A 25,475-nucleotide genomic window follows, 5' to 3' on the forward strand; every position below is an offset into this window, starting at 1 on the left:
ACATCTGGAAGATCATGAAAATTCCTGACGACTGGAAAACTGCCCTGATACACCCACTACACAAAAAAGTTGACAAGACTGACCCGAACAACTACAGAGGAATATCCCTACTACCAGTCACGTACAAGATCCTCTCTAAAGATTTACGGAACAAACTAGAATGCCAGATCGAGCACTTGATTGGGGAATACCAAGCAGGCTTCCGTAAAGGGCGGTCTTGTGCGGAACAAATTTGGAACCTGAAAATGATTTTACAACACAAACAGAACCTTATCATAACCTTTGTCGACTTCAAAAAGGCGTACGAGTCTATCGACCGGAAAACTCTCTTCAAAATTCTAGCAGAATACAAAGTAGGCAACAAAACACGGGCTATCATAGAGCAAACTTTAACCAACACGACCTCCAAAGTAAAGTTCTGTGGGGAACTATCAGAGCCCTTTGAAATTCGCTCAGGTGTCCGACAAGGCTATGGCCTCTCACCTCTCCTTTTCAATCTGTTGTTAGATAACGTCATAAAAGAATGGGATACATCACAACAGGGGATAACCTTAGGAAACCTACAGATTAAATGCCTGGCTTTTGCAGACGATTTGGCGATTCTCACGAAAGATTTAAAGGAAACAAAAGACGCTATTGAAAAACTGTACGAAATCGCTTCCAAAACTGGACTACAGATCTCTTACGAAAAGACACAGTTTATGAGCACAAAGAAACTCATATCTGAACACAAAGTATGGCACGATTTACAAAACGGCAAACTTCAAATACCTCGGTGAAACAATACAAATGAGTGGACATAACAGAGACTGAAACGAAGAAAGAAAGACTAAACTGGACAAGGCATACAAAGTAGTGTGGAATCATTTCAACAAGAAGTCTATCTCACGAAAAGCCAAATTACGCCATTACGACACGGTGGTGCTCCCCGAGGCACTATATGCAGCAGAGACCACACTAATCCTAGGGCATACACGTATCAGACAATTAGAAAAAGTAGAACGGAAAATACTTAGGAAAATATTTGGCGCAACTAACAACAATGGAATATGGATCAAGAAAACTACAGAGGAACTATACAAACATTCGGAGACAATCACAGAAAAGATTAGAAAACGCAGACTACAATTCTATGGACACATATACAGAATGCCATCACACAGGCTGACCAAACAGATCCTTGACTGGGTAACCACTAGAAACAACAAATGGGTGGCAGAGGTAGAAAACGACCTGAACCAACTCAACATAACAGCAGACACAATAAACGACAGAATAAAATTCAGAAACATCATTAAGAAAAGTAAACTACATGAGATACAATGTGACAAACGAACAGGCATAAAATGGACAGAAGAACGCAAGCAAGATCACAGCCAGAAGATGAAAGAAATATGGGCAACAAAAAAGGCAATCAAGATGAAGCCGAAGGCACAAAGCCGACAAAAAGCATGGACAGAAGACCGGAAACAGAAACACAGCGAGCGAATGAGGGAAGTTTGGGCAGCAAGGAAGGAAGCAAAAGGAACTGGTCATGTAGTTTGGTCCAAATGCGCTCTTTAAGGGTATACCCATAAAATAATACTTTGTCTGTGTAAGTTTCGAGTGCAAAGAAATATAACAAAATGATCTAAAAAGACGACAAGATACGCTCTTTTGTTAATTTTTTAGTCGCCTTCTCTTCTTCTCTTGTCTTGGTTGCGTGTAGACGGACATCTTGCGAGTGCTGGCAAATGTAAGAATATTTGTACGAATTAAGCAGATAATTTATTGATTTAATATCATTGTTCACTTTTAATTTGTAAGAGGTGATCCCGATTTCATGTCCGCCTTCCTTCAATTAACCTGCATTAGAGTAATTTACAATTCAACAATCGCAGCAGACGATGCAGTCAACGACGCCATTACGTGGCGATATTAACTTATAAAATTTAGCGGAAGCGAAATACTCGCCCGCTATTAACATAATATACATTTTTCTCCACAGCCGCCCGACACTGCACAAAATACGTAGCTTTAAGATTCTTATTTTCAGTACCACAGCCGAGAGCCACAGCCAGGACTCCGACTACAATGCAATGGTTAACGGAGATAAGAAGAAATACTCTTGCGCGTGTGTGGGCCGCAATTGTAATTAATAACTAAAGATTTTTTGCTTTAAAGTGAACTAACTAGCCGAGGAAATTAATATTAAAAGTTTATTCCATTGTTCAACTTATATGCTCATGTTTTAAGATTCAGCGAGTGTAAAATTCATTAACGTAACAAATAATTTAAGATTAATATTGCTAAAAAGGAGAACTTCACAAAAGCATTTAATTGTAAATCAAAATTGAAATGAAATACAATTTTTATTAATGCCCACCACGTAAGTCGACAACAGTCAAATTAATCAACATAATAATAATAATACACTCCTGGAAATTGAAATAAGAACACCGTGAATTCATTGTCCCAGGAAGGGGAAACTTTATTCACACATTCCTGGGGTCAGATACATCACATGATCACACTGACAGAACCACAGGCACATAGACACAGGCAACAGAGCATGCACAATGTCGGCACTAGTACAGTGTATATCCACCTTTCGCAGCAATGCAGGCTGCTATTCTCCCATGGAGACGATCGTAGAGATGCTGGATGTAGTCCTGTGGAACGGCTTGCCATGCCATTTCCATCTGGCGCCACAGTTGGACCAGCGTTCGTGCTGGACGTGCAGACCGCGTGAGACGACGCTTCATCCAGTCCCAAACATGCTCAATGGGGGACAGATCCAGAGATCTTGCTGGCCAGGGTAGTTGACTTACACCTTCTAGAGCACGTTGGATGGCACGGGATACATGCGGACGTGCATTGTCCTGTTGGAAGAGCAAGTTCCCTTGCCTGTCTAGGAATGGTAGAACGATGGGTTCGATGACGGTTTGGATGTACCGTGCACTATTCAGTGTCCCCTCGACGATCACCAGAGGTGTACGGCCAGTGTAGGAGATCGCTCCCCACACTATGATGCCGGGTGTTGGCCCTGTGTGCCTCGGTCGTATGCAGTCCTGATTGTGGCGCTCACCTGCACGGCGCCAAACACGCATACGACCATCATTGGCACCAAGGCAGAAGCGACTCTCATCGCTGAAGACGACACATCTCCATTCGTCCCTCCATTCACGCCTGTCGCGACACCACTGGAGGCGGGCTGCACGATGTTGGGGCGTGAGCGGAAGACAGCCTAACGGTGTGCGGGACCGTAGCCCAGCTTCATGGAGACGGTTGCGAATGGTCCTCGCCGATACCCCAGGAGCAACAGTGTCCCTAATTTGCTGGGAAGTGGCGGTGCGGTCCCCTACGGCACTGCGTAGGATCCTACGGTCTTGGCGTGCATCCGTGCGTCGCTGCGGTCCGGTCCCAGGTCGACGGGCACGTGCACCTTCCGCCGACAACTGGCGACAACATCGATGTACTGTGGAGACCTCACGCCCCACGTGTTGAGCAATTCGGCGGTACGTCCACCCGGCCTCCCGCATGCCCACTATACGCCCTCGCTCAAAGTCCGTCAACTGCACATACGGTTCACGTCCACGCTGTCGCGGCATGCTACCAGTGTTAAAGACTGCGATGGAGCTCCGTATGCCACGGCAAACTGGCTGACACTGACGGCGGCGGTGCACAAATGCTGCGCAGCTAGCGCTATTCGACGGCCAACACCGCGGTTCCTGGTGTGTCCGCTGTGCCGTGCGTGTGATCATTGCTTGTACAGCCCTCTCGCAGTGTCCGGAGCAAGTATGGTGGGTCTGACACACCGGTGTCAATGTGTTCTTTTTTCCATTTCCAGGAGTGTATATTACATTACGACAGCCTACGGATGCGAGACCCCCCCCCCCCCCCCCCCCCCCCCGGGACCCCACACCACACACCAAGCCCCCAGTTGTTCCGCCCAGGGAACATCTCTTACCAGACGAGTGTAATCCCAAATGTTTGCGTGGTAGAGTATTGATGGTGTACGCATAAGTGGAGACAGTGTGCAGCAATCGCCGACATAGTGTAACTGAGGTGAAGCAGATGGAAAACCACCTTAAAACCATCCACAGTGTGGATAGCACACGGGACCTCGACACAAATCCGCCGGGCAGATTCGTACCAGGAACCGGCACACCTTCCTGCTCGGGAAGCAGCGCGCTAGACCGGGCGGCTAGCCGGACGGGCTTTCTATGGATATGTATAGATAAATAAACAAAATAAAGTGAAAAGAAGAATAATCAGGTTTTGAATAAGGGGAGCAAAAGTCAGCAGCCAAAATACTTGTTACTACACCACCATTTCAACCGATATTTTCGCCCCCTAAAAGGCGTCTAAATCACGCTGAAAGCTTTGGCCGTCGTTTTCTCAGAAGCAGTCGAGTACCTACAGGTGAGACGAGACACGTGTTCGCTTATTCTGACTCCTTTTCCACTGAGCCACATTTCTGGAAAATCGGGCTATGGCAGTTGCAGTGATCCCCTCCTAAGTACTCGAGCAGTTTCTGTAATTTCACTTAACTTACTTTCTATGTTTTTCACAGTAATGACCACAACACATAACTATATGTATCCTTGTATAGAATGTGCGTGTTCAACAGAAACATAAAGGAATCCACTGAAAATTATGAAATGTATGCGGTTAGTGAAAAGTCAAACCGACCCATACGGGTTTATATTTACCCGCAAATAGGTGCCACCATCCTTCACAGACGATGGGTGTACTCAGGACTCTTGTACGCAGAGCACATGACATTGCTCACGAGAGCAGTGTGGAGGACGAGCTTTTACACCTGAGAAGAGTTTTTGAAGGCAACGGGTACTCACAACAGTAGATACATAAGGCGCTACAAATGAGACCAACTGTGGGTATAAGAAAATCAGAAGAAGACAAGGAAAGTTTTATATCGATGGCTTTTCTGCTATACGTGGGAGACCTATCGTCAAAAATAGAACGGATCCTCAGTAAGCATGAAGTGAAAGTGATTTTTGGCCCTCCTGCGTTCCGTTAAGGATGATTTGGTGCTTCGGAAGCCTGGGTTTTACGAGATCCCCTGTGAGTGCGGCCATTCATACATCAGACACGACACGTACAGTCCAGGAGAGATGGGCAGAGTCCACAGGTACTCCCGGCTTTTACAACCTAATAAATCTGCTGTGGCCGAGCACTGTATTAACACTGGCCACTCTATGGTGTACGATAACGTCGAAATTTTAGCCTCGACTTCATCCTTCTGGGATTCAGTAGTGAAGGAAGCAATTGAAATTAGCTTGGCCACGAATTGATTTAATAGAAATAGCGGCTTCAGCTTGGATAAATCTTGGTATCCGGCAATTTCTGTAATTTAATATCAAAGACGTCGCGACAGTGCAGCTCACAGTGATACATCGATATCACCGTGTGGATCGACCGAGCAGCCATACATCTTTTTCCATTCATATACCTTAGGTCTTGGCCGCCGATTAACGTCTCTGGCGCATTGGGTATCTGTGGACGCATGCGCAGTGGTGCGGTCCACGGCTTTAGTAGGACGGAGCAAGTGCTGGAGCGTCATTCACCTCGGCTCAGTCTGAAGATGGCTGGCCGGTATTCAACCGAAATATTAGAAGAAGAAGTCGAATTTATGCGGCTGCATGGCCGAAATTTTATGGATGAGGAGATACCTGACTGGGAAGTAGCAGCTCGAGTCGCGTTGCTGACCTCATACCCCTGAATATCCGCATCTAGTGACGACTATGGGTTAAGGATGACACGTCGCTCGGTCAGTACTGTCGGACTTTCAAGGCCTGTTCGGACGTAGTTTTGTTTACCACCTGATGTGAGCCATTTTTATATTCAACTGACCTGCACCACTGTAAGAGGGCAGACACCACCGTCGTGACTAGGTTCTGGAACACCGACACACAAATTAATTAGTACAGTTACATAGAATACTTATTTATTGACACACACATGCAAACTATAGCACCCGTTTCAGGTTACACACATACAGGGTGTTACAAAAAGGTATGGCCAAACTTTCAGGAAACATTTCTCACACATAAAGAAACAAAATATGTTATGTGAACATGCGTTCGGAGACGCTTACTTTCCATGTTAGAGCTCATTTTATTACTTCTCTTCAAATCACATTAATCATGGAATGGAAACACACAGCAACAGGACGTACCAGCGTGACTTCAAACACTTTTTTACAGAAAATGTGCAAAATGTCCTCCGTTAGCGAGGATACATGCATCCACCCTCCGCCGCATGGAATCCCTGATGCGCTGATGCAGCCCTGGACAATGTCGTATTATATCACAGCCGTCCACAATACGAGCACGAAGAGTCTCTACATTTGGTACCGGGGTTGCGTAAACAAGAGCTTCCAAATGCCCCCGTAAATGAAAGTCAAGAGGGTTGAGGTCAGGAGTGCGTGGAGGCCATGGTATTGGTCCGTCTCTACCAATCCATCGGTCACCGAACCTGTTGTTGAGAAGCGTACGAACTCTTCGACTGAAATGTGCAGGAGCTCCGTCGTGCATGAACCACATGTTGTGTCGTGCTTGTAAAGGCACATGGTCTAGCAGCACAGGTAAAGTATCCCGTATGAAATCGAGGAAGTACAGTAAATACTGACGAAACTAAAATGAGCTCTAACATGGAAATTAAGCGTTTCCGTACACTTTTCTTTATTTGTCTGTGAGGAATGTTTTCTGAAAGTTTGGCCGTACCTTTTTGTAACACCCTGTAGATATCTGCTGATCGTTGGTATGATTATATCGCGAATTACACACAGGACGGGGAAATAGCGGTTTGTTGCTGTCACTTTGGACACCAAAGTACACCTATGGAACGCTGAAATGCCAGCAACACAGAAGGATGGACTATTTGTCAGGGGCACTGCTGTGGATCACAACGCTAGTAAGCCACTTTCTTCTACCTTCTATGTAAATAAATATCAGTTGGCACATGTATGAAAAACCATCGCTTGAGAACGGATCGATCGATTTCGATGACTATTTTTTATTGTATTCATAACTGTCAGTACAAGTTTTGTATGCAAGAAAAGTTTTGGAAAATACAACGGAAAAGTCGTAAATCTGGATAATAGTTAACTGTGAAAATTGCAAATGAAAAAAATGTAAGAGTTGGTTTGACAGTTCTGCTATGAGATGTTTTCATAATAAAAAGGTGACCTTCAGTTCAACAGTTCTGCTGTGGCACCTTTTCGTAACAACTGAAACATCCTCTTAGAAAATATTTGTAAATGACAGTGCTGGAAAGCCTCTGCGTTATTTTATTTTCAGACAGCTGACTTCCGGCATAAGAAGTCAGCCTCATTCTGCCAACGGCCTTGTCAAAGAGGGCGGAGGAGCGGATAGAGGATCAAGGCACTCTCTTGTCCTAGAGGTGGGAAATTGCCCCTAAAGGCAGAAGAATCAGCAATGATCAATGACATGAAGATGCGAAGGCAATGGAAACCACTGCATTAAAGACACGTAACGTGTATTCACAGGACATGTGGCCTGTAGTTGAAGAAGTGTCATGATGATCTCTCCATTGCCAAAACATTCCGGAATAGTCCCCCATTCGCATCTCCGGGAGGGGACTGCCAAGGGGGAGGTTACCATGAGAAAAAGATTGAATAATCAACGAAAGGATAATGTTCTTCGAGTCGGGGCGTGGAATGTCAGAAGCTTGAACGTGGTAGGGAAACTAGAAAATCTGAAAAGGCAAATGCAAAGGCTCAATCTAGATATAGTAGGGGTCAGTGAAATGAAGTGGAAGGAAGACAAGGATTTCTGGTCAGATGAGTATCGGGTAATATCAACAGCAGCAGAAAATGGTATAACAGGTGTAGGATTCGTTATGAATAGGAAGGTAGGGTAGAGGGTGTGTTACTGTGAACAGTTCAGTGACCTGGTTGTTCTAATCAGAATCGACAGCAGATCAACACCGACAACGATAGTTCAGGTATACATGCCGACGTCGCAAGCTGAAGATGAACAGATAGAGAAAGTGTATGAGGATATTGAAAGAGTAATGCAGTAAGTAATGGGGGACGAAAATCTAATAGTCATGGGCGACTGGAATGCAGTTGTAGGGGAAGGAGTAGAAGAAAACGTTACAGCATAATATGGGCTTGGGACAAGGAATGAAAGAGGAGAAAGACTAATTGAGTTCTGTAACAAGTTTCAGCTAGTAATAGCGAATATCCTGTTCAAGAATCACAAGAGGAGGAGGTATACTTGGAAAAGGCCGGGAGATACGGGAAGATTTCAATTAGATTACATCATGGTCAGACAGAGATTCCGAAATCAGATACTGGATTGTAAGGCGTACCTAGGAGCAGATATGGACTCAGATCACAATATAGTAGTGATGAAGAGTAGGCTGAAGTTCAAGACATTAGTCAGGAAGAATCAATACGCTAAGAAGTGGGATACGGAAGTTCTAAGGAATGACGAGATACTTTTGAAGTTCTCTAACGCTACAGATACAGCAATAAGGAATAGCGCAGTAGGCAACACAGTTGAAGAGGAATGGACGTCTCTAAAAATGGCCATCACAGAAGTTGGGAAGGAAAACATAGGTACAAAGAAGGTAGCTGCGAGGAAACCATGGGTAACAGAAGAAATACTTCAGTTGATTGATGAAAGGAAGAAGTACAAACATGTTCTGGGAAAATCAGTAATACAGAAATACAAGTCGCTGAGGAATGAAATAAATAGGAAGCGCAGGGAAGCTAAGACGAAATGGCTGCAGGAAAAATGTGAAGACATCGAAAAAGATATGATTGTCGGAAGGGCAGACTCAGCATACAGGAAGGTCAAAACAACCTTTGGTGACATTAAAAGCAACGGTGGTAACATTAAGAGTGCAACGGGAATTCCACTGTTAAATGCAGAGGAGAGAGCAGATAGGTGGAAAGAATACATTGAAGGCCTCTATGAGGGTGAAGATTTGTCTGATGTGATAGAAGAAGAAACAGGAGTCGATTTAGAAGAGATAGGGGATCCAGTATTAGAATCGGAATTTAAAAGAGCTTTGGTGGACTTACGGTCAAATAAGGCAGAAGGGATAGATAACATTCCATCAGAATTTCTAAAATCATTAGGGGAAGTGGCAACAAAACGACTATTCACGTTGGTGTGTAGAATATATGAGTCTGATGACATACCATCTGACTTTCGGAAAAGCATCATCCACACAATTCCGAAGACGGCAAGAGCTGACAAGTGCGAGAATTATCGCACAATCAGCTTAACAGCTCATGCATCGAAGCTGCTTACAAGAATAATATACAGAAGAATGGAAAAGAAAATTGAGAATGAGCTAGGTGACGATCAGTTTGGCTTTAGGAAAAGTAAAGGTACGAGAGAGGCAATTCTGACGTTACGGCTAATAATGGAAGCAAGGCTAAAGAAAAATCAATTTGTCGATCTGGAAAAAGCGTTCGACAATATAAAATGGTGCAAGATTCCGAAAAAAGTAGGGGTAAGCTATAGGGAGAGACGGGTCATATACAATATGTACAAAAACCAAGAGCGAATAATAAGAGTGGACTATCAAGAACGAAGTGCTCGTATTAAGAAGGGAATAAGACAAGGCTGTAACCTTTCGCCCCTACTCTTCAATCTGTACATCGAGGAAGCAATGATGGAAATAAAAGAAAGGTTCAGGAATGCAATTAAAATACAAGGTGAAAGGATATCAATGATACGATTCGCTGATGACATTGCTATCCTGGGCGAAAGTGAAGAAGAATTATATGATCTGCTGAACGGAATGAACAGTCTAATGAGTACATAGTATGGTTTGAGAGTAAATCGGAGAAAGACGAAGGTAATGAGAAGTAGTAGAAATGAGAACAGCGAGAAACTTAACATTAGGATTGATGGTCACGAAGTCAATGAAGTTAAGGAATTCTGCTACCTAGGCAGTAAAATAACCAATGACGGACGGAGCAAGGAGGACATCAAAAGCAGACTCGCTATGGCAAAAAAGGCATTTCTGGCTAAGAGAAGTCTACTAATATGAAATACCGGCCTTAATTTGAGGAAGAAATTTCCGAGGATATACGTCTGGAGTAGAGCATTGTATGGTAGTAAAACATGGACTGTGGGAAAACCGGAACAGAAGAGAATCGAAGCATTTGAGATGTGGTGCTATAGACGAATGTTGAAAATTAGGTGGACTGATAAGGTAAGGAATGAGGAGGTTATACGCAGAATCGGAGAGGAAAGGAATATGTGGAAAACACTGATAAGGAGAAGGATGATAGGACATCTGTTAAGACATGAGGGAATGACTTCCATGGTACTAGAGGGAGCTGTAGAAGGCAAAAACTGTAGAGGAAGACAGAGATTGGAATACGTCAAGCAAATAATTCAGGACGTAGGTTGCAAGTGCTACTCTGAGATGAAGAGGTTTGCACAGGAAAGAAATTTGTGGCGGGCCGCATCAAACCAGACAGTAGACTTACTTATTCTGATTAACACTTAACTGACACACAATATTTTTAGCGCAACGCAATCTGACTTTCACTAACCCCTACAAAAGAATGGCCCTGACCAACAATGACCTATACCTTTCATGAATCAGTTACCTCACAAAAATCTTCGTTACTCGAACTACTGCAAAACAGCGAGCGCCAATACTGCCAGCGAAATAAAAGGTTCTAACTACTGAAGGCGACAGCGTGGACGTGAACCGTATGTGCAGTTGACGGACTTTGTGCGAGGGCGTATAGTGGGCATGCGGGAGGCCGGGTGGACGTACCGCCGAATTGCTCAACACGTGGGGCGTGAGGTCTCCATAGTACATCGATGTTGTCGCCAGTGGTCGGCGGAAGGTGCACGTGCCCGTCGACCTGGGACCGGACCGCAGCGACGCACGGATGCACGCCAAGACCGTAGGATCCTACGCAGTGCCGTAGGGAACCGCACCGCCACTTCCCATCAAATTAGGGACACTGTTGCTCCTGAGGTATCGGCGAGGACCATTCGCAACCGTCTCCATGAAGCTGGGCTACGGTCCCGCACACAGTTAGGCCGTCTTCTGCTCACGACCCAACATCGTGCAGCCCGCCTCCAGTGGTGTCGCGACATGCGTGAATGGAGGGACGAATGGAGACGTGTCGTCTTCAGCGATGAGAGTCGCTTCTGCCTTGGTGCCAATGATGGTCATATGAGTGTTGTTTGGCGCCGTGCAGGTGAGCGCCACAATCAGCACTGCATACGACCGAGGCACACAGGGCCAACACCCGGCATCATGGTGTGGGGGCGATCTCCTACACTGGCCATACACCTCTGGTGATCGTCGAGGGGACACTGAATAGTGCACGGTACATCCAAACCGTCATTGAACCCATCGTTCTACCATTCCTAGACCGGCAAGGGAACTTGCTCTTCCAACAGGACAATGCACGTCCGCATGTATCCCGTGCCACCCAACGTGCTCTAGAAGGTGTAAGTCAACTACCCTGGCCAGCAAGATCTCCGGATCTGTCCCCCATTGAGCATGTTTGGGACTGGATGAAGCGTCGTCTCACGCGGTCTGCACGTCCAGCACGAACGCTGGTCCAACTGAGGCGCCAGGTGGAAATGGCATGGCAAGCCGTTCCACAGGACTACATCCAGCATCTCTACGATCGTCTCCATGTGAGAATAGCAGCCTGCATTGCTGCGAAAGGTGGATATACACTGTACTGGTGCCGACATTGTGCATGCTCTGTTGCCTGTGTCTATGTGCCTGTGGTTCTGTCAGTGTGATCATGTGATGTATCTGACCCCAGGAATGTGTCAATAAAGTTTCCCCTTCCTGGGACAATGAATTCACGGTGTTCTTATTTCAATTTCCAGGAGTGTATATCATCAGTTCATGACATCAAGTCTTACAAATTTACTCTTTCTGATGGACACACGTACAGATCGTCGGCTCTCAAAATTCTGCCACCTCTCTCCCCACATCCACCACTGCTGTCGGCTCACCTCCAACTGCACAACGCTACGCGCTGTTCACACACAACTTCCAGACACTACAATAGTAAATATTCCAACAATGCCAACCAGCCACAGATTGCACACAGCACAGTCACTACAGAGCGCTATGTGGCGTTACCAACATAAAAACCTAAACAGCCTACTTAGACAACAAATTCCGCTTTGAATACTGATATTTAACGAGAACGAATACAATTGAAAGCCATATTTCAGTGTGTTATCGATGTGATCATATCTTTAATGTGTTGCACAGGCTGATTTGATGTCAGCTCGTGGCAATTTGGTGTGTTGCAAACCTTGAACTGACTTCAGTTCGTGGTTTACTTCTATAGAAAAAAATCGGTGTCTAAATATCGGTCGGCGTACGCTCCACGCGCCAGTTATCGTCTAGTCAATGCGGGTCAATAGGACTGACGAAAGTCGTAGACAGCGTAGGGAGGCAAATCGAATATGAATTTCTAGAGCGCGATCCATTATGACTCTGGAAAAACGGGTGCCGGCCGGAGTGGCCGTGCGGTTCTAGACACTACAGTCTGGAACCGAGCGACAGCTGCGGTCGCAGGTTCAAGTCCTGTCTCGGGCATGGATGTGTATGATGTCCATAGGTTAGTTAGGTTTAATTAGTTCTAGGGGACTGATGACCTCAGATGTAAAGTCCCATAGTGCTCAGAGCCATTTGAACCATTTTAACACATCAAAAAAAGTTTTGCAATACCCTGGTTCCCAGAATTCTGGAAGATAGACATCGACTGTTGATACTGTATCACAGACAAAGTACTTTTGACTGACCAGAGATGTCACCCAATCCGCCCAAAGATGTAAACAACCATGCATGAGCAGCGCCGATTAGACGGAGGGGGGCCGACAGCCGATCAGGTCCAGTTATTCCACCAGGAAGGAGGTACACGGCTCGTGCCGTCTGTAATTCAGACATGCCAAACGGTCAATACCGTGGTTCGATCGTGTCCGCATTGTTACTTTGGGCTAGGAAGGGCTCTCAATAAGGGAACTGTCCAGGCGTCACGGTGTGACCCAAAGCGATATTCTTCGGACATGCAAGAGATACATAGAGACAGGAACTGTCGATGGCATGCCTCGCTCAGGTCACCAAAGGGCTGCTACTGCAGTGGGAGACCGCTACCTACAGATTTTGGCTCGAAGGAACCCTGACAGCAACGTCACTGTGTTGAATAATGCTTTTCGTGCCGCCACAGGACGCCGTGTTACGACTCAAAATGTGGGCAATAGGCACTCCCGAACCCCATGGCGAGGTCCATCTTTGCAACCGCGGCACCATGCAACACGGTACAGATGGCCCCAATAACATGCCGAATGGACCGCTCAGGATTTGGCATCACGTTCTCTTCACCGATGAATGTCGCATATGCCTTCAACCAGACAATCGTCGGAGACGTATATGGAGGCAACCCGGTTAGGCTCAAAGCCTTCGGCACACTGTCCAGCGAGTACAGCAACGTGGAGATTCCCTGCTGTTTTGGGGTGCATTATGTGGGGCCGACAAACGTCACTGGTGGTCATGGAACGCACCGTAACGGCTGCACGATACATGAATGCCACCCTCCGACCGATAGTGTACCATATCGGCAGCATATTGGCGAGACATTTGTCTTCATGGACGACAGTTTGCGCCTCCATCGTTTTGAATGACTTCCTTCAGGATAACGATATCGCTCGACTAGAGTGGGCAGCATGTTCTCAAGACATGAACCCTATCGAACATGCCTGGGATAAATTGAAAAGGGCTGTTTATGGACGGCGTGACCCACTAGCCACTCTGAGGGATCTACCCCGAATATCCGTTGAAGTGTGGGACAATCTGGACCAAAAATGCCTTGATGAACTTGTGGGTAGTGTGCCACGATGAACACAGGCGTGCAGAACGTGCTACTGGTTATTAGAGGTACCGATGTGTGGCTATCTGGACCACTACCTCTGAAGGTCTCATTGTATTATGGTACAACAAGCAATGTGTGATTTTCATGAGTAATAAAAAGGGCGGAAATGATGTTTATGTTTATCTCTATTCCAATTTTCTGTACAGGTTCCGGAACTCTCGGAACCGAGGTGATGGAATACTTTTTTTTGATGTGTGTAATTTGGAGTATCGACACAGCAGACGGCTAAACTCGACTACTTGATTTGAACGTTTGGTGCTCAGATACAATGCAATACTCGACTATGCCGCGGATGTATTGGTCGACTACGGAACAATGAACGACGTTTGTCATTTGGAACAGAAAATAGAAAGCCTGTGTTTTCTGGCTAACTTTACAATCCTACCAGTTGGTAGATTAAAACCATGCGAAATTCTGTCATAAAAGGTACTATCCTCACAGACCAAGAAGTTGGAAAGGTCCCTCTCACACCCTATATACTAATGATTCTAATCGATTTACCCGTTCATTTTAACTTCCATTCAATGTTCCTTTAGTAATAACGATGAATAAGGTCCATGAACCATGGACCTTGCCGTTGGTGGGGAGGCTTGCGTGCCTCAGCGATACAGATTGCCGTACCGTAGGTGCAACCACAACGGAGGGGTATCTGTTGAGAGGCCAGACAAACGTGTGGTTCCTGAAGAGGGGCAGCAGCCTTTTCAGTAGTTGCAGGGGCAACAGTCTGGATGATTGACTGATCTGGCCTTGCAACATTAACCAAAACGGCGTTGCTGTGCTGGTACTGCGAACGGCTGAAAGCAAGGGGAAACTACAGCCGTAATTTTTCCCGAGGACATGCAGCTTTACTGTATGATTAAATGATGATGGCATCCTCTTGGGTAAAATATTCCGGAGGTAAAATAGTCCCCCATTCGGATCTCCGGGCGGGGACTACTCAGGAGGATGTCGTTATCAGGAGAAAGAAAACTGGCGTTCTACGGATCGGAGCGTGGAATGTCAGATCCCTTAATCGGGCAGGTAGGTTAGAAAATTTAAAAAGGGAAATGGATAGGTTAAAGTTAGATATAGTGGGAATTAGTGAAGTTCGGTGGCAGGAGGAACAAGACTTCTGGTCAGGTGATTACAGGGTTATAAACACAAAATCAAATAAGGGTAATGCAGGAATAGGTTTAATAATGAATAGGAAAATAGGAATGCGGGTAAGCTACTACAAACAGCATAGTGAACGCATTATTGTGGCCAAGATAGATACGAAGCCCACACCTACTACAGTAGTACAAGTTTATATGCCAACTAGCTCTGCAGATGATGAAGAAATTGAAGAAATGTACGATGAAATAAAAGAAGTTATTCAGATAGTGAAGGGAGACGAAAATTTAATAGTAATGGGTGACTGGAATTCGAGTGTAGGAAAAGGGAGGGAAGGAAACATAGTAGGTGAATATGGATTGGGGCTAAGAAATGAAAGAGGAAGCCGCCTAGTAGAATTTTGTACAGAGCACAACTTAGTCATAGGTAACACTTGGTTTAAGAATCATGAAAGAAGGTTGTGTACGTGGAAGAACCCTGGAGATACTAAAAGGTATCAGATAGATTATATAATGGTAAGACAGAGATTTAGGAACCAGGTTTTAAGTTGTAAGACATTTCCAGGGGCAGATGTGGACTCTGACCACAATCTATTGGTTATGACCTGTAGGTTAAAACTGGAGAAACTGCAAAAAGGTGGGAATTTAAGGACATGGGATCTGGATAAGCTGAAAGAACCAGAGGTTGTACAGAGTTTCAAGGAGAGCATAAGGGAACAATTGGCAGCAATGGGGGAAAGAAACATAGTTGAAGAAGAATGGGTAGCTCTGAGGGATGAAGTAGTGAAGGCAGCAGAGGATAAAGTAAGTAAAAAAACGAGGGCTGCTAGAAATCCTTGGGTAACAGAAGAAATATTGAATTTAATTGATGAAAGGAGAAAATATAAAAATGCAGTAAATGAAGCAGGCAAAAAGGAATACAAACGTCTCAAAAATGAGATCGACAGGAAGTGCAAAATGGCTAAACAGGGATGGCTAGAGGACAAATGTAAGGATGTAGAAGCTTATCTCACTAGGGGTAAGACAGATACTGCCTACAGGAAAATTAAAGAGACCTTTGGAGAGAAGAGAACCACGTGTATGAATATCAAGAGCTCAGATGGCAACCCAGTTCTAAGCAAAGAAGGGAAGGCAGAAAGGTGGAAGGAGTATATAGAAGGTTTATACAAGGGTGATGTACTTGAGGACAATATAATGGAAATGGAAGAGGATGTAGATGAAGACGAAATGGGAGATACGATACTGCGTGAAGAGTTTGACAGAGCACTGAAAGACCTGAGTCGAAACAAGGATCCCGGAGTAGACAACATTCCATTAGAACTACTGACGGCCTTGGGAGAGCCAGTCATGACAAAACTCTACCAGCTGGTGAGCAAGATGTATGAGACAGGCGAAATACCCTCAGACTTCAAGAAGAATATAATAATTCCAATCCCAAAGAAAGCAGGTGCTGACAGATGTGAAAATTACCGAACTATCAGTTTAATAAGTCACAGCTGCAAAATACTAACGCGAATTCTTTACAGACGAATGGAAAAACTGGTAGATGCGGACCTCGGGGAGGATCAGTTTGGATTCCGTCTAAATGTTGGAACACGTAAGGCAATACTGACCTTACGACTTATCTTAGAAGAAAGATTAAGAAAAGGCAAACCTACGTTTCTAGCATTTGTAGACTTAGAGAAAGCTTTTGACAATGTTGACTGGAATACTCTTTTTCAGATTCTAAACGTGGCTGGGGTAAAATACAGGGAGCGAAAGGCTATTCACAATTTGTACAGAAACCAGATGGCAGTCATAAGAGTCGAGGGGCATGAAAGGGAAGCAGTGGTTGGGAAAGGAGTGAGACAGGGTTGTAGCCTCTCCCCGATGTTATTCAATCTGTATATTGAGCAAGCAGTAAAGGAAACAAAAGAAAAATTTGGAGTAGGTATTAAAATTCATGGAGACGAAGTAAAAACTTTGAGGTTCGCCGATGACATTGTAATTCTGTCAGAGACGGCAAAGGACTTGGAAGAGCAGTTGAACGGAATGGACAGTGTCTTGAAAGGAGGATATAAGATGAACATCAACAAAAGCAAAACGAGGATAATGGAATGTAGTCCAATTAAATCGGGTGATGCTGAGGGAATTAGATTAGGAAATGAGACACTTAAAGTAGTAAAGGAGTTTTGCTATTTGGGAAGTAAAATAACTGATGATGGTCGAAGTAGAGAGGATATAAAATGTAGACTGGCAATGGCAAGGAAAGCGTTTCTGAAGAAGAGAAATTTGTTAACATCGAATATAGATTTAAGTGTCAGGAAGTCATTTCTGAAAATATTTGTTTGGAGTGTAGCCATGTATGGAAGTGAAACATGGACGATAACTAGTTTGGACAAGAAGAGAATAGAAGCTTTCGAAATGTGGTGCTACAGAAGAATACTGAAGATAAGGTGGATAGAGCATGTAACTAATGAGGAGGTATTGAATAGGATTGGGGAGAAGAGACGTTTGTGGCACAACTTGACTAGAAGAAGGGATCGGTTGGTAGGACATGTTTTGAGGCATCAAGGGATCACAAATTTAGCATTGGAGGGCAGTGTGGAAGGTAAAAATCGTAGAGGGAGACCGAGAGATGAGTACACTAAGCAGATTCAGAAGGATGTAGGTTGCAGTAGGTACTGGGAGATGAAGAAGCTTGCACAGGATAGAGTAGCATGGAGAGCTGCATCAAACCAGTCTCAGGACTGAAGACCACAACAACAACAAGGTCAGAGACAGGGGGAGGAGAAGATGGAAAGAGAGAGGGGACGAGGAAGAAGATTAGACCGTATATCCAATTCCCATACATATTTAGTAACTATGAAGGACTACCGGGTTCGCTAGATTGTATAAAACCTTTTATTGTGCTCTAATACAACGAATTAAAACGTTGTACAAAAGTTGATACAAAACTTAAAGACTACCAACGCATCTTTCAAGTTATTACATTAAGCAAGGAATTAAATAAAAGAGTTAAGTGAAAAGATGCATCCAAAAAAGGATAATTTCTTCAGCCGCATTATTTGATGTTAAGTTCTTGTTGTTGAAGGTTTTCTATGTGCTATGTTAATTTATTGTTTGAACTACTCTTAAATTTAATACAGAGCAATTAAACAGAAAATTGTAACAATCACCAGTCAATAGTTATTTTGTCCTAAAATAAGAACTTTAATATGTATTACAAAAACGTGTTATAAAATTTATGGGAAGGATATAAATTTTTTGTTCAACTTTGTTGCAGAAGAAAGTTATGTCTGCAAATTTTTTTAGTTAAGTTAGACACGAAATAAAAAATGTACAATTTACTTTGTTTTCACAGAGAATAAATCCGTAGTTACCTAAAAACAATATTTTGTCTATATATGTAGCCTCTGAAGATTCAGTATTTTGATCTATTTTCTTTGTAATTTTACATTATTTTCCAGCTAACTTGTTACGTCCAGTGATTGTGTTGCTAGCTTCAGTGCAACTGAAGTTGGTAAGGAAAAAAACGTCAAACAAGGGAGGAGCCATCCATAGCCATTGAGTTTAGCATAAGGGGAGAATTTCCAATCTGATCACAAAACTAGGTTGATGTTTATGACACGTATGGCAGTTCTCATGATGTCGGAGAGATATTAAAAGAAATGCAGAAACACGAGCTTGTGTAGAGGACTACAGAAGAACACCCAAAAGAGACACGAAGATATATTCAGGGGAATATATCACGTGAACGAAAAGAAAATTGCAGTGGTCATAATTTCACCGTTTATCTGGTAGTTTTCTTCTTTGTACAGTCCTTCTGAAGACAGGCAGTTTGAGATATTTTCACAGTGACAAATACGACTCAATATTTCGTGAAGTAAGGATGAGATGAAAGGAACAACATCAAAGGAAGTGGAATACTAGATGAGCCATTAAATTGTGTTGCCTGCCTTGTTCTGTGAGACCTGCTCTTAGCAGAGCGGTCATAAATATCTCCCCATAAATCTTTGACCAAAACAGCCTTAAAGACATTGTCCGGCAACATTCCTTGTTGATACCTGCTGAATCTCACGACTTTCTGCGCTCAAGGGCAGTCACAAATACTTGCTACATTTCTCACACTCTCACAGTAGTTAATGTAAACAGATACCACGACATTTTTCTTCTACGAGGCAGCCATAAAATCGTCGCCCGCCAGCGGATCTCTCCAGATATCTCGACCTTTTACAGCTGCTTTTAACGTGAGGATATATAGAAACCGGCCGCTGTGAGGTGTAATTAAAGCTCAGTTTGCAGCAAACGCTGCTGGAACACACCGTGGTCACAGCAGGAAAAGATACATGGCAGCTGCGAACCGTGTTACGTGTAGACACTCTGGTGAAACGTAATGGATTTCATAGGCATAAGAGAATTGTAGGCAATAATAAGTTTGCATGAGAAATAGCAGTTCTGCCACTGGTCCTACAACACATTACTTTTGGTCAGTGACACAAACTATCGTAAACTGCTATCTCAGGAGGTACAAAAGAGAGGATACTGAACAATTTGGCTTTTTCATATCGGGTGCCACAGCCACAGATTTATTAAATAAGAACAGTTATGTATTTCACTTTGGCTATTATTCATTGAGATCACAAGTCTTCGGATACGTCCTAACATTTTGTCTAACTAGCTTTACGCTGAGTTAGTGCTGCAGCTCAACTTAGCACGAACTCAACCAGTTGTTGGAAGTCTTCTCCAGAAATACTGAGCGCTGCTGTGTCTATAGCCGTCCATAATTGCGAAAGTACTGCCAGTTCTGGATTTTGTGCAGGAACTGGCCTCTCGTTTATGTCCCGTAAACCTTCGATGGGGTTCCTCTAGGGCGGCATGGATGGTGTAGCGACCCTTTTTTCTATCCCGACTCCCGTATCTTGCGTGAAAGTAGGAATGTTAATTTATCTTTAAATTTACTGGTGTTGAGGGTTTTTGTTTTATCCCGGCTAGTTCTTAAATTAACCCCAGTGAGTCACTACACGTATTATCTTCCCAGTTCTGAAGGAAAAAACCATAAGTAAATTAATACTAGTGTTTTCAATAGATTCTCGTTCACTTGTTTCAGTTACTAATCTGCACTTTATTCTTGATGAAAATCACGTAACCTAATTATTTATGAACCTAAATCGAAGTAAAGGTCAAGACGAATAGTCAGCTTAAAATTAACACGTCATTTTATTTAACAATAATTATTAATAAATCAGTTCATTCACGCAATCGCATTCAAAGGGAGAATCCCGTCAATATCAGAGGTACTAAACAATGTTCTGTCACTTTCGATAAAAAGATTGTTCCCGTTTAATATTTATAAACTGTCACAAACTATGATTACTAGTCGAGTGAAGTAAAGCTTTTCCACTACCACAATACAAAGTCCAAATCTGTCCAAAAATCGTTAATTCCGTAAAATATTTAAATCTTCACACTAAATGGCGTTGAAGTCAGAGAGGTTATTGATCACCTCCCCGTTCCTCTAATATGACAACGGTTCTAATTCTGATCAGAAATTAATGCTTCTCAAAATACAATATCGTACCGATTTATTTTTGCGCCTTGCTTTAATAAAGCTCCTATTGTTGCTTCCTAAAGCTGTAAGTCCTAATTGACTTCGAACAGACTAGAGGATAGAGACTGGAGTATCATAATTGCATTATATGTCTATTCATACTTTAGTAAACGCTATCTTTGGTGTTCAAGAACTAGGTTCTGTGACTTTAATATTGATTTTCTCATATACAATAATAACTAATAATTTAACCATTACTATCGTTTTACCCCCTCCCATGCTTCCAAAATTTATGACTGAAATTCTTTTCTTTTTCTATTATTTTTCTACTATAGATTTCCCTCTATTTGTCTCTTATTTCTATTTCGTAAATTACTACTTGTGGAGGGGCTTGGGACATTTTCTGAATTTATATTTCGAGGGCATGGGGGCTAATTTGGGAGCTATTTTGGTTTATTAACACCGAGAGGCGTTGTAGGTGCTACAATGACAAAATCATTCGCCCGACTTGTCCAGGATGGTCTTCAAACAAATCACGAACAGCTGTGACCCGGTGACATGGTGCACTTCATCCATACAAATTCTATCGTTATTTGGGATCATGAAGTCCATGGATGCATACAAACAGCCTCCAAAACTCCGAACATAACCATTTCCAGTCAATGATGGTCGAAGCTGGACCAGACGACTCAGTCCATTCCACGTTAACACAACCCACACATTTATGGAGCCACCAGTGACTTGCACAGTGTTTTGTTGACAACTGAGCTCATGGTTTCGTGGAGCCTGCGCCACACTCCAACACTACCATTACCTCTTACCAACTGAAATCGAGACTCATCTGACCAGGTCATGGTTTTCCACTCTCTAGGGTCCAACCATTATGGTCAAGAGCTCAGGAGAGGCGCTGAAAAACACTCCAACCCTACGATCAGCTATTACCAACTGCAATCGAGACTCATCTGACCAGGCCATGGTTTTCCACTTTCTAGGGTCCAACCATTATGGTCACCAGCCCAGGACAGGCGCTGCAGGCGAAGTCGTGCTGTTAGCAAAGGCACTTACGTCGGTCGTCTGATGTCATAGCCCTTTGACCCCAAATTTCACCCTATTGTACTAACTGAAACGTTCGCAGTACGTCCGACATTTATTTCAGCGGTTATTCCACGCAGTGTTATTTGCCTGTTAGCAGCGACAACTCTACAGAATGCCGCTGCTCTCGGTCGTTAAGTGAAGGCCGTCAGCCACCGCGTTGTCCGTGGTGAGAGGTGATGCCTGAAATGTGGTACGCTCGGCACACTCTTGATACTGTATATGTTGGGATACTGAATTCCCTAATGATTTTTGCAATGTAATGTCCCCTGCATCTAGCTCCAACTACCATTCCACGCTCACAGTCTGTTAATTCCCACCGTGCGGCCACAATCACGTCGGTAACCTTTTCAAATCAATCACCTGCGTTCAAATAACAGCTCCGTCAATGCACTACGCTTTTATACCCTTTATCACCATCATCTGTGTATGTGCGTATCACTATGCCATGACTTTTGTCACCTGTGTACATTCGCGGTCATTTACATAATCCGGTCGGCTGATTCCGGCGATCTGCCAAACTGTTACTATCTTTTAACAGTTTTTTTCCTGGTTTTCTGGCCTTATTGGTTATATATAAAGCTAAGAAAAACACCCTGAAGAAGGTCACTTGCAACAGGGACGGAAACGTAGGTAGTTTTACGTATTGACAATGCGGTCACAAACACAGATAAATTTTATTGAATGTGACAAACGCCGCGGAAGCCTACGTTTATATGTTACTATCATTGTTATGTAATCAATGTGACAATACAAACCTGAGTGAGTTGTGTATTTTTTTTAAGTTTAAAGTTAGACTATTTGTGTAAAACCAGCCAGCAACGTCCATAAAGACAGGAGTTACTATTTCCTCTGTTGATTCTTTCATCCTTTGCTTCGCTACAGTGCATGTATCATCAGCAGACCATTTCTTCCTTATGCTTCAAATAAAATGGCTGATCATTAGCATCAGGCAAGAACGGTAGTGCTAATGACTCAATCTTGTCGGACTCGCTCTGTAATTTCTCCCCATGCAGATGATGTGGCATCCCTCTTTTTACCGTTTGAACAGTCTAGGGTAACTTCATGCATTCTGCTTGTTAAATAAGAACAAACCCGTTGATGTGAACTATCTAAACATTCATGGTGGTGTCTGTTCTTTCTATATCGTGTCTCCCTACCACTTTCATGCAACGACGCTCTGAGCGTGTTTTTTTAGGGAATTAACTAGTTTGAACCTGGGACCTGTTGCTGGTAAGGAGACGCCAGACCACACATGACATGTAGAATTCAGAAGAGTTCAGTGAGACTAGCAATGATACAACCAAATACTAAATGATCTCAGCGTCAGCTTCACTGCACTCCCTGTAAAAGAATCTTAATACTAACTAAATTTAGTGGAAGGGGTTCAAGGCTTTCCTATTTTTAGTTAGCTGGTAAAATAACATCGAAAAAGCAGTTAAGTTTACTATTGGAAATTTTATTCTACTCACAAAACATCGTTTATAAATTGCACTATTGATAAAAGGAAATGTTTTAATACAGGATGGTAAAAACCAACTGCGTTCAACAAAAATGTGAACGAATGTTCCCTGAATGGGTTTCCAAGTTCTACAATCGATCGAAGGATGACCTATCCCATATCACATCTATAATCTAGGTTAAATTTAAGTTTCACAAAAGAAAAAACTATCAAAATGGTCTACAGTGACCCTCAATTATCTTTAATTACTTATCTAACTTGTCGTAAATTACAGTGGATGATGTGGCTTCTCAATAACTATATAAAAGAAAAATCATCGGCGTTTCAGATCTGTTCTTCAAGTGGCAAATGTGAACACCACGAGCTTTAATTAATTATCGACACTAGTATTACGCAAAAAGGGGGTGTAACAGATGAGACTTTTGCAGTTCTGAGTGAAGCCTTATACGCTCAAAAATGCGGTGTCGCGTGCGTTCATTACCTTGTCGGTGTTTAGGCAACGTCAGGGCAGCGGCGGGCAGCACAGCTCCGCTCACCTCGCCATCTCGGAAGCAACTCTCTTCTAACTTCTCCTTACAACATTTACCGAAGTTGGTTTTAAAAAAAAACTATCTGGCTGTGTTTTCATCTGACCAATCAGGGTCTCAATGTTAACCTTAAGCTCCGCCTACAAAAATTCTGTCTATCCAATGAGAAACGTTATACTTTTCGTGGTGGGGCAATGTTTTTAAAGTTTGCAACGTAACAGAGACGCGAAAAAGTCTCACGCTAAAACCTGCAGCTGGTGTGGTCCTCTTAGCGTTATCGTAAGATCTATACTGTTCTTCTGGAGGGCTCTAGCTTTTAACATGGGCTGGGGGGTGGTCCTTGACGTAACAGAGACGCGAAAAAGTCTCACGCTAAAACTTGCGGGTGGTGAGCCCTAGTGGTTAGCTGGCGACGTGGGTGTCCAGTCCGTCCCTTATCGTAGGGCCTTCTAGCTTAACACGGTTCTGCTCTCGGCTTCTGTTCTCGTTTCTCCCCTCGGAATTGCGTCGGTCTCACGGTGGAAGGTACGACATGCATTTAGGCATTCTTGTGTTAGTCTGTGGTATTCCATTTGCTCACTCATTACTTGTATTACTTTGGTTAATTTAATGTCACGATTTATTCGGAGCTATGTGACATACTACTGGATTTGCTTATCATGTCAGGTTTTTCATGGAAGGTGTTGGATTTGCCTGACACCTTACAAAGGCATTCTTAGAACTGTTGAAACCTGGTAAATAACACTAATAACTGTGACCGAGGGCTCATCTACATCTACATCTACATATATACTCCGCAATCCACCATACGGTGCGTGGCGGAGGGTACCTCGTTCTACAACTAGCATCTTCTCTCCCTGTTCCACTCCCAAACAGAACGAGGGAAAAATGACTACCTACATGCTTCTGTACGAACCCTAATCTCTTTTATCTTATCTTTGTTGTCTTTCCGCGAAATATAAGTTGGCGTCTGTAAAATTGTACTGCAGTCAGCCTCAAATGCTGGTTCTCTAAATTTCCTCAGTAGCGATTCACGAAAGGAACGCCTTCTTTCCTCCAGAGACTCCCACCCGAGTTCCTGGAGCATTTCAAACCTACCAGTAACAAATCTAGCAGTCCACCTCTGAATTGCTTCTATGTCCGCCCTCAATCCGACCTGATACGGATCACAAACACTTGAGCAGTATTCAAGAATAGGTCGTATTAGTGTTTTATAAGTGGTCTCCTTTACAGATGAACCACATCTTCCCAAAATTCTAGCAATGAACCGAAGACGACTATCCGCCTTCCCCACAACTGCCATTACATGCTTGTCCGACTTCGTATCACTCTGCAGTGTTACGCCCAAATATTTAATCGACGTGACTGTGTCAAGCGCTACACTACTAATGGAGTATTCAAACATTACAAGATTCTTTTTCCTATTCACGTGCATTAATTTACATTTATCGATATTTAGAGTTAGCTGCCATTCTTTACACCAATCACAAATCCTGTCAAAGTCATCTTGTATCCTCCTACAGTCACTCAACGACGATACCTTCCCGTACACCACAGAATCGTCAGCAAACAGCCACACATTGCTATCCACCCTATCCAAAAGATCATTTATGTAGATAGAAAACAACAGCGGACCTACCACATTTCCCTGGGGCACTCCAAATGATACTCTCACCTCCGATGAACACTCACCATCGAGGACAACGTACTGGGTTTCATTTTCAAAATATAAAACATGAAATGGAATATGTAGTTGTAAGGTGTCAGGCAAATTCAACACCTTCCATGAAAACCCTGACATAATAAGCAAATCTAGTAGTATGTCACATAGCTCTGAATAAATCGTGACATTAAA

The sequence above is a fragment of the Schistocerca gregaria genome, chromosome 9 (genome assembly GCF_023897955.1).
Source record: "Schistocerca gregaria isolate iqSchGreg1 chromosome 9, iqSchGreg1.2, whole genome shotgun sequence".
Lineage (NCBI taxonomy): Eukaryota > Metazoa > Arthropoda > Insecta > Orthoptera > Acrididae > Schistocerca > Schistocerca gregaria.